The 10,378-nt window shown below is 39.6% G+C and overlaps 1 long non-coding RNA gene across 1 annotated transcript in view; it reads left to right on the top strand.

Moving 5' to 3' along the window:
• Positions 1 to 9,087, top strand: part of LOC309615376 — a 515,886-nt gene extending 506,799 nt beyond the window's left edge. The window contains exon 2 of the long non-coding RNA XR_014236783.1: positions 8,141 to 9,087. This is a non-coding gene — a long non-coding RNA (uncharacterized lncRNA). The remainder of the gene's footprint in view (positions 1 to 8,140) is intronic.
• The last annotated feature ends 1,291 nt before the right edge of the window (positions 9,088 to 10,378 follow it).

Raw genomic sequence — 10,378 nt, forward strand, 5'->3', positions numbered from 1 at the left:
ACAGACCATTAAGCTAGGAAAACCAACACTTCTTCTGCAGCAGTCTCTCTAGATAAATATTACAGCTTTAATGATCCTTAGAACACTAAATTAGAAAAATCATGGAACTTCAACTGTACCTAATATTTTCATTTCCTAGGAGATTTGACCTCCTGACAAGTTAAAACTTTCCTTTCCTTTTATTTCTCCTTTGTAATTGTGACACTCTCGACAGTTTTCTCATGTTCATTGTCCTGGTGATGTCACATCTTCCATGGCAACGCTCTGTCAGTCTATTGTAAATAAGCTACAAAATTCTTGGTTGTATTTTTTTAAAAAATTATATAGTTCCTTAAAATGTCAGATATTATATCTGTTTATTTTCCCCCAAAATTGAATGAAATATTGGGGGTGGGATACTTTAAAATATGAGCAGAAAATGAAATTTAGGCCAAACTGGGAAGGTCAGATAACATGCTAGAGATTTGAGTAATCAGCACTAAGATTATGTAACAACAATGCTTTCCTCTCTGGCCCTTCACACTTGATGTTTATGAACCCAGGCTTAGTTAAATGTCACCCAAGGAGGTAAACGGCAACAATGACTTTTGAAAAATGAGCTTTTGAATAATGCCATTATTTTAAGAAAGAGGATCTGAAATTGCAACCACACAAATATATATTTACCTATCAACAGGACTGGAAAGTAACATGCAAAAATGAAAAGAATTGGAGCGTCAGGGGTGAGAGAGTAATTTTTTTTTTTTCAAAAAAGTTTTTAATCTCATTGTTCTCTCAGCATCTCCATAACAATGATTTGAATCATGGGTGCATCGTTTGGTTAAAAAAAGAGAATCATGTAGTCTGGCTTTGCTGCCTGCGACCTCTCAACCCGGTGCATCTGGAAGCCAACAAGACAGTAGCTGTGCTCTCAAAGGAAAGACTAAATCTGGGAATTTATTTCCATACCTCACTGTGAGGGAAGCAATAACAGAAATCATTTTATAAGCTTAACACCTCTCAAGACAAAGGGCTAGACAATAAACAGCTGAGTCCTCTCCCCTAACCTGCTCCAGAGGTTTCTTTTATTTCTTAGCTCTGAAAGAGAAAGCTTGTCCCACTCCTAGTGACAGCTATCTATGACAGAAGCCATGTGGACCTTAATTCCAAGTTTTAGAGAGTCATCTACAAATTCAAGGATTTTGTGAGACTTTGATAAAATAATAAATTATCAATTTCATTCTTTAATGGTTAGAAAAGAGAGGACAGCACTGAAGTAAAAATGGCATCATACCACCTTAATAAAGCATTTGTCTAATTCTGAATTTAAAAACAGCATTCATCTAAATGCTTAATTGTTATAATGAAGAGTTAAGACTTGAGATGGGAATGATATCTGTGTTTAAAACATATTTAATGAATTAACGGAACCTTGACATCACAAAAGATTCAGAGTTGGGTGTATAGTTTGCCTTTCAAGTCTTGTATGTTTCTGGAACACTTCTGATGATTTTATCTCTTGTTAAGATGATATACTTAGAGCAGCAGTGCTTTTGAGTTTCCTTTCTCTTATTCTTTCCATCTTCTCTCCTTTTTCTGTCCCACTGTCTTCCTTCCTTCCTTCCTTTCTATCTTTGTATCTATCTATCTATCTACCTACCTATTTATCATGGTTTTCCCAAGTATCTCTTCTCTATCTGTTTTCCTGAGGGACCAGAAAATTGGATTCATGCTATGGCTTTGTTAGCAGTTAAAGTCTGTGACAGGGAGAAACTTTCATTAAAGTTTAAAGCTGGGACTTGTCAGATCTGACTTTATCCTGTACAGATTCTTTTTTTTAAATTGAGATATAATTGACATATAACATTGTATTAGTTTCAGGTGTACAACATAGTCATTCAATATTTGTATACATTGCAAAATGATCACAATGAGTCTGGTTAACACTGGTCACCGTAAATAGTTACATTTTTTTCTTGTGATAAGAACTTTCAAGGTCTACTCTCGGGAGTTCCCTGGCAGTCCAATGGTTAGGACTCTGCCCTTCCACTGCAGGGGGCATGGGTTCGATCCCTGGTTGGGGAACTAAGATCCTGCATGCGGCGCAATGTGGCCCCCCCCCCCAAAAAAAATCTACTCTCTTAGCTACTGTCAAATATGCAGTACAGTATTATTAACTGTAATACTGTAGTCACCATGCTGTACATTACATTCCCATGACTTATTTATTTTATAACTGGAAATTTGTACCTTTCAACCTGTTCACCCAGTCCTTCTGCCTTCCACCCCCTGCCTCTGGCAACCAGTCTGTTCTCTTTATCTATGATCTATGACCCCCCCTTTTCTTTTCAGATTTCACATATAAGTGAGATCATATGGTGTTTGTCTTTATCTGACATTTTCACTTAGCATAATGCCCTCTATGTCCATCCGTGTTGTCACAAATGGGAAGATTTCCTTCTTTTTATGGCTGAGTAATATTCCATTGTGTGTATACACACACATGCATGCACACACACATGCACACACACACGCACACACACCCCTCACATCTTCTTTCTCCATTTATATGTTGGTAGACACTTATGTTGTTTCCATGTCTTGGCTATTATAAGTAATATTGCAGTGAACATGGGGGTGCAGATATCTTTTTGAATTAGTGTTTTTACTTTCTCTGGATAAACACCGAGAAGTAGAAATGCTGGGTCATATGGTAGTTCTACTTTTAATTTTTTGAGGAACCTGCATACTGTTTTCCATAGCAATTACGCTTGTAGAGACTAGATCTCCCAAAGATCTTCTAAGGTAGGATGCCAGGCCAGAACTTCTTTGCAAAACCATATATAAGGACAAATACACAAAAGAGTTTTGAGTTCCATGTATGAAAAATATCACATAAATAATAGACTGAAATTTCTCTTAGCAGCCTTTGATACTCAGTATTCCAGTCTAAGCCATCTATTTCCTTTCTCTTTTACTTTAATAAGTAACAAAATGAAAGCTAAATAGTCCTAAGATGTCTATCATTATTCTACATGCTCTAATTTTTGAGTTGATATAAACTAGTAAGAAAACTGTAAGCTTTTTAAAATTGATAAACAGAAGATATGGAAGAAAACTTGGGGGAGGGTCTGTAGGAAAGGGCCTCAGGAAAAGAAAAAAATAGAGAAAATTAGATGAGTAAATAAATCATCTACAGGGTAAGGAAAAGGAAATTTTCTAAAAGGGAGAAATAATGAGAAGCTGATGACAGAACAATTGAAGGCTGATTACCCCTTATAGGAAAGAAGTTGCTTCTGTCATGATGCTGAAAAAGCAGTAACTATGCTCATAAGAGTCAACAGATTCTCTTTCATAGAGTTATAGTCGACCCTCAGTATCCACAAGGGTTTAGTTCCAGGACCCGCCTGATACCAAAATCCTCAGATGCTCAAGTCCCTTTTATCAAATGGCTGTATTATAGTCAGCCCTCATATCTGCTGGCTTCTCATCCAGGGATTCCAGATATGGAGGGCCAACTGTATCTTGTTGTAACTCGAAATATCCTAACTTTTGATGAGTGAGAATTTGCTTTTCCTTGGGATAATAACTTCTTTAAGGCTGATTAATAGAATGGACAATTTCAATGGCTTTTCATTTTCTACTAAAATAATTAATTTTATGACACTGAATTCTATTTCAAAAGCAATAAGCCCAAGTGATTCAAATACCATCTTCAATGCATAATAATTTTTTAATGGAATTTCTGCCCAAAATACTTAACTGGCTAAAATGTAAATGAAATCAGGAAAGTAAAACTCACGAAATCAAAACAAAGTGCATTCTGGAAGTAGAGACAGAAATAATAACCTTTCCCACCAAACCAAAACAAAACCAAACCCTCTCTGAAAGAAACTTTATGTTGAAGGCCACCAAAACATGGATCTGGCAAATCAGCAGTTGGAATGGAATCCCAAGGGTTGAGAGGAGATTATTCTTGAGAATTTTGCTGTGCCATTTCTAGAAGGTTTCATTTGGAAAGACAGTGTCTAAAGTACACCAATCTTCACTGCTTTACTCGAATTTAGAGTTAAAGGCAGTCTGATGAAAACAGATGCCTTGATCTGCCACAATAATCTTAATGACTGTTATCAACAATACCACAACTCTCTCCTTGAAGCAAAAAGGAAACCAGTTTGGCTTGCAGTGTAGGTCTTATGGATATCTTCGGGTCAGAACTGAACACTGCAAGGTCACAATGCAGTAGCCAGACATGTGTTTCTAAGCAGTGTAGCTTAGAAAGACAACCAGTATTGTTAAGAGTGTTTTATGTCTAATTTTTAAAATGTTAGAGAATGCCCTGTGTGGTCTTGGGCAGTTCACTAACCCTCTTTGAGGCTTGTTTTCTCATCTGTAAAATGTGAGTAAAAATACCTACTTCATTGGGTGGTTGTGAGAAATAAATGAGATAGTATTTACGAAGCACTTAACAAAGTACCGAGTACATAGAAATGACTTCAGTAAATGGGTAACTTCACTATGTAATAATCAAACTTGACCTATCCAGCCTTGCAGAGACTGTGCTCTGATAACAGCTTTTGAGCAGATGACCGCTGTAAGTCAGGAAGGGAATTCCAGAGAGCAGAACCAGGATTTTGCTGGGAAAGCAAAAGATCTGATTGGAATAACATAGCAGAGGCAGCCATACTTGGGCAAGAGCAAGAAAAAGATGGAAGGAAAAACTCATCATGAATATTTTCAGAACTCATAATTAGTTTTTGCTAAGAGATGCTGGACATACTCTGGATTTTGATTATAGATTTCGGGGAATTCTTAAAGCTGGAGGGGAACTTAAAGAGATCATTTCTCCAAACTTATTTTACAGATGAGGAAACTGAGGGCTAGACAGATGAAGAACTCTTCTGAAACTACATGATCAGTTAATGACCACAGTGGGTTTCAGAACTGCCGACTTTGATTCTAGTGTTTTTTCTATGACTTAATACCCTTTGTCACATAAAAGTGAGCAAGACTTCATGAGAGGTTTGGACAGGTGCATTAGGGTCGTTTGCACCCAAAGGCAATGGTGTCATTAGCATAAGGAGAACAGAGGAAGAAATTTGGGCAGGGAAGATGACCATTTCCACTGTAGATTTAGTGAGTTTAAGGTTTAAAGAGGCAACTTGGTGCAGAAATCTCACAGGCAGTCAGAAATAAGGGGCTGAAACTTGAGAGAACCATAGGACTGAAGATGGGAATGGAGATTTTGGAGTCACGTTCATAGAGGTGAGAGAGAGTTGAAGCAGTGGAGAGATGGCTGTGGTGGAGAGATATGTGTATCTGAGTGTGTGAATCTACACTCTTGTCAGTAGTGTAGACTGACAAGAGAATAGGGTCCAGGAGAGATCTTTGGAGAACATCTGTATTTAGGGGTCCGGAGAGATCATTTATGTACACAATAAATAAAATCATACCATGCAGAAATGGGAGTGCCTTAAGAGAAGTACAGACGGTCTTACAGGACCTCCTAAGAGAGAGATTGCTTCCAGCTGAGAATTCAGGAAAGGCTTCATTGAAGATGGATATTTAAACTGCATCAGATGATATGTGGGATTCGAACTTGGGGAACCTGGGCGGGCTGGGTGGGAAGGAATGGGTCCTCAATTCAGAGAGAATAGCATGAGCAAAGACGTGTAGACAAAAGGGCAAGGCACTTGTGGGAACAGAAGTTTAGAAATGCTAGAATGAGGGCTGTGAGGATGCCAGTAACTCCAGAGACTCCAAGTCATGTGAGTTGTGCAGAAGCCAGAGCATTCTCTCCCCTCACTGCCATTTCTGGCCACTTGTTTTCCAGAACAATTGGCATGTTTTTTCACTGATAACTTTTATCCATGCCGTGCAAACATTTTTATTTCTACTTCTCTGAGAATTTTCGTCATTGCTGCATTTGTTTTTGTTTTTGTTTTTTTTTAATTAATTAATTAATTTTTATTTTTGGCTGTGTTGGGTCTTCGTTTCTTGTGCGAGGGCTTTCTCTAGTTGCGGCAAGCGGGGGCCACTCTTCATCGCGGTGCACGGGCCTCTCACTATCGCAGCCTCTCTTGTTGCGGAGCACAGGCTCCAGACGCGCAGGCTCAGCAGCTGTGGCCCACGGGCCCAGTTGTTCCGCGGCATGTGGGATCTTCCCAGACCAGGGCTCGAACCCGTGTCCCCTGCAATGGCAGGCAGACTCCCAACCACCGCGCCACCACGGAAGCCCGCTGCATTTGTTAATAAGTCTGAACAGCGTGATTTCACTTATACGTGATAGAGTGCGGGAGGGGCGTCTGTGGGTTATTTGTCAGGTGAAACTCTCCACAGATTAAGGAAAACATTTATTCCAGTTATCTCTTTCATGAGACTGAACTTTGTCTAAAGTAAAAGCAACTTGTTTCTTGTGGTTCCAGAGGTATTTTTATTTATTTATTTAATTTATTTATTTTTGGCTGCGTTGGGTCTTCGTTGCTGCGCACGGGCTTTCTCTAGTTGTGGCGAGCGGGGGCTACTCTTCGTTGCGGTGCGTGGGCTTCTCATTGTGGTGGCTTCTCTTGTTGCGGAGCACGGGCTCTAGGCGCGCGGGCTTCAGTAGTTGTGGCTCGCGGGCTCTAGAGCGCAGGCTCAGTAGTTGTGGCCCACGGGCTTTAGTTGCTCCGTGGCACGTGGGATCTTCCTGGACCAGGGCTCGAACCCTTGTCCCTGAATTAGCAGGCGGATTCTTAACCACTGTGCCACCAGGGAAGTCCTGTTGACCATTTTTAAACTGAGTTGTTTGTCCTGGGAAAATTTTTTTAAAGCTTTGACCTTGGATCATTTCATTTTCTAGAGTCAATGACCATTATTACTAATTATATTCACTTATTTCCAAATGAACAAATTTCACTTTAAACTTAACTGAATTTTGAATACTGACTCCTTTCACTCTAAGAATTGTGAAGTTTTACTAATTCTTAGACAATGTGAGATTTCTAAGTACTGTAAATAGAAGAATTATTTTGGTTGCATTTAAAAATTGATTTGATACTGCTAATATATACATAATATTTTGCTATACCTTGTAAATTTTTAATTATATAAGTTGTTTACCTAAAAAAAATTAATGCTGAGATTTTTCAATAGCAGTTTCATTTTTATTCCTCAACTTTACAGTTATTTTGTTTTTGAGCTGTGAATAAGATGTTCTAAATGGATGTTAACTGGTTTATTCAGAAACTCTGGCTAGCATCTGCTCTAAAGAAGTTCACGGGCGGACTTTCCTGGTGGTCCAGTGGTTAGGACGCTGCACTTTCACTGCCGAGGGCCCAGGTTCAATCCTGGGTCGGGGAACTAAGATCCCACAAGCTGCATGGCATGGCCAAAAAAAAGGAAGTTCAGTGGATGTGGAAGAACCCCATGATTCTGTGATTTTTTAGCTTGAAAAGGGGATGATGTTTGTTGGCTTAGATGGTTGTCTATAAATAACCACCATCTCTCTTTCAGGCTATTTAAAAGCTGTTCAACTGATCTCCTTGCTTCCACTTTTTATCTAGAAACCATTGTCTACAGAGCACCCAGAGAGATCTTTAAAACATACAAATCAGAGAATGTCACTTCTCTGGTTAAACAAAACAAAACAATAAAACATTCCAGTGGCTTCCCGTCACACTTAGAATGATATCCAAATCCTTAACCAGGCCTATCAGAGCCTACATTGATTTGGTCTCATCTCCCTTCCCTGCTTCTCGATCACTGTATTCCCTCGACATCGGCCTTACTCATGTGCCGGGTGTTTGTACTGTTTCCCTCTATCAAGAAAGTTCTTCTGTACCCACTGATCCTTGCCTAGCTTACTTCCTTACTTCATTCAGGACTCAGATGTCATGTTCTCAATGATACCTTCCATAAACTTCTAAATACCACTTTCTAATACACTTCCCTGTTTTATATTTCTTCACAGCACCTAAAACTAGCTTGTTACGTGATGCTATGTGTTTATTTGTTTACCACTCTTCTCCATTAGAGTTTTCACTTCATTCAGACAGGGACCTTTCTCTGTCTTATTTTATCTCTAGTGACTAGAGGAGGGCTTAACACATAGTAGTCACTCAACGACTATTTAATGAATAAACAAATGAATGAACAAACTGGAATTGAAAAAATTTTAAAGGACTCTTTCCCTCACCCCAGGTATTATAATTTTGATAAAAGCCCTGAATATTTTTTTTTTTTTTGGACATCTTGCTTTATTTATTTATTTATTTATTTATTTATTTATTTGGCTGCATCAGGTCTTAGTTGCAGTGCATGGGCTCTTCGTTGCAGCATGTGGGCTTCTCTCTAGTTGTGGCATGCAGGCTCAGTAGCTGCAGCACGCGGGCTGTAGAGCACACAAGCATAGTTGTCCCACAGCATGTGGGATCTTAATTTCCCCCACCAGGGATTGAACCTGTGTCCCCTGCACTGGAAGGCGGATTCTTAACCACTGGACCACCAGGGAAGTCCCAGCCCTGAATATTTGTTTCCTAGGACTGCCGTTCAAAGTTTCACAAACTGGGTGGCTAATGGTAAATTTTATGTTATGCTGTATAACCTGGGTGGCTTAAAACAAGAGAAATTTATTCTCTCACAGTTCTGGAGAGCAGAAGTTCAAAATCAAGGTGTCTGCAGGGTTGGTTCCTTCTCAGTGCTCTGAGGGAGACTCTGTTCCATGTCTCCATGCTAGTCTCTGGTGACAGCCAGTGATCCTTGGCTTGTAGATGCATCTGTCCAGTCTCTGCCTCCACCTTCACATGTTTGTCTTCTTATGAAAACACCCGTCATAATGGATTATGGGCCCATCCTAATTCACTGTGACCTCATCTTAATTTAATTAACTATATCTCTAATGACCTTATTTCCAAATAAGGTCACATTCTGAGATACTGTGGGTTAGGATCTCAATGTATCTTTTTTTTGTGGGGGGAAGGGGTGGGGAGGAGCTGACATAATTCAACCCATAACACCCTGTAACCAACTGCTTTAAGATCTTCAATATCTCATTACTTGAGTTATCTCATTATTTTTAAGAAGATATTGGACCCTAAGACAAGACACTGGAATTAAAAGTATAGGAAATGTAAATAACACCAGTGGTTTCTTTAAATCTGTTACTATTTCATATAAAAATGACAGTTAACAAGTTCAGAGATACTTATTAGTTGGATAAAATGTTTAGTAATCAATTTTCAGGTCCACTTTAAAAGAGTTTGCTGTTTTGGGGACTTCCCTGGTGGCACAGTGGTTAAGAATCCGCCTGCCAATGCAGGGGGCACGGGTTCAAGCCCTGCTCTGCGAAGATCCCAGATGCTGCAGAGCAACTAAGCCCGTGCGCCACAACTACTGAGCCTGCGCTCTAGAGCCCGTGAGCCACAACTACTGAGCCCACGAGCCACACTACTGCAGCCCGCACACCTAGAGCCTATGCTCCACAACAAGAGAAGCCACCGCAATGAGAAGCCCGCACACCACAACGAACAGTAGCCCCCGCTCACTGCAACTAGAGAAAAGCCCATGCACAGCAATGAAGACCCAACGCAGCCAAAAATTTTTAAAAAAAATTTTTTTTTTAATTAAAAAAAAAAAGTTTGCTGTTTTGAATAATGTTCACTCTGTTCAACATTTTACATTATTATTGTGCAGGGTGTGAAGGAAAAGGGCCCTATCCTTTATAACTATTCTTCTCCAGAGATAGCAGGAGAGAAGGGTATTTTAAAAAACAGAAAGTAAATCTCAGGCAGGCGTACACTTAAATATTTATAACTAGAGACCAAAATTCGTGCTTCACATTTGCCAGTTCTCCCACGTCCCTTAATTGAACAGATGGGTTTTATACTGTGCCCTAAAAAAACAAACAAAAAAAACCCAGCTAACTTGATTAGTTTTTTTTTAACCTCAAGTGTGGAAATGTACTTAGAAGAATTGACCCTCTGTCAAACATCTCCCGCTCCAGTTCAGATACACAGAAGTTGAGTAACAGGATTGTATTAGTTTCCTTAGGCTGCCGTAACAAATTACCATAAACTGGGTGACTTAGAAAAACAGAAACGTATTCTCTCATAGTTCTGGAGGCTTGAAGTCCAAAATCAAGATGTTGGCAACGCCATGCTCCCTCTTGAAGGCTCTAGAAGAGAATTTGTTTCATTCCTTTCTCTTAGCTTCTCGTGGTCGCTGGCAGTCCTTGATGTTCCTTGGCTTGTAGACTTAACACTCCAATCTCAGTCTCTGTCTTCACATGGCTTTCTTCCCTGTGTTTATGTGGGCCTCCAAATCCCCCTCTTCTTATAAGGACACCAGTTGTCGGGTGTCAGGCCCACCCTAATCCCATATGACCTTATCTTAACTTGATTACATCTGCAAAGACCCTATT

The sequence above is a fragment of the Balaenoptera borealis genome, assembly GCF_965194805.1.
Source record: "Balaenoptera borealis genome assembly, chromosome: 17".
In the NCBI taxonomy this organism is placed as follows: domain Eukaryota; kingdom Metazoa; phylum Chordata; class Mammalia; order Artiodactyla; family Balaenopteridae; genus Balaenoptera; species Balaenoptera borealis.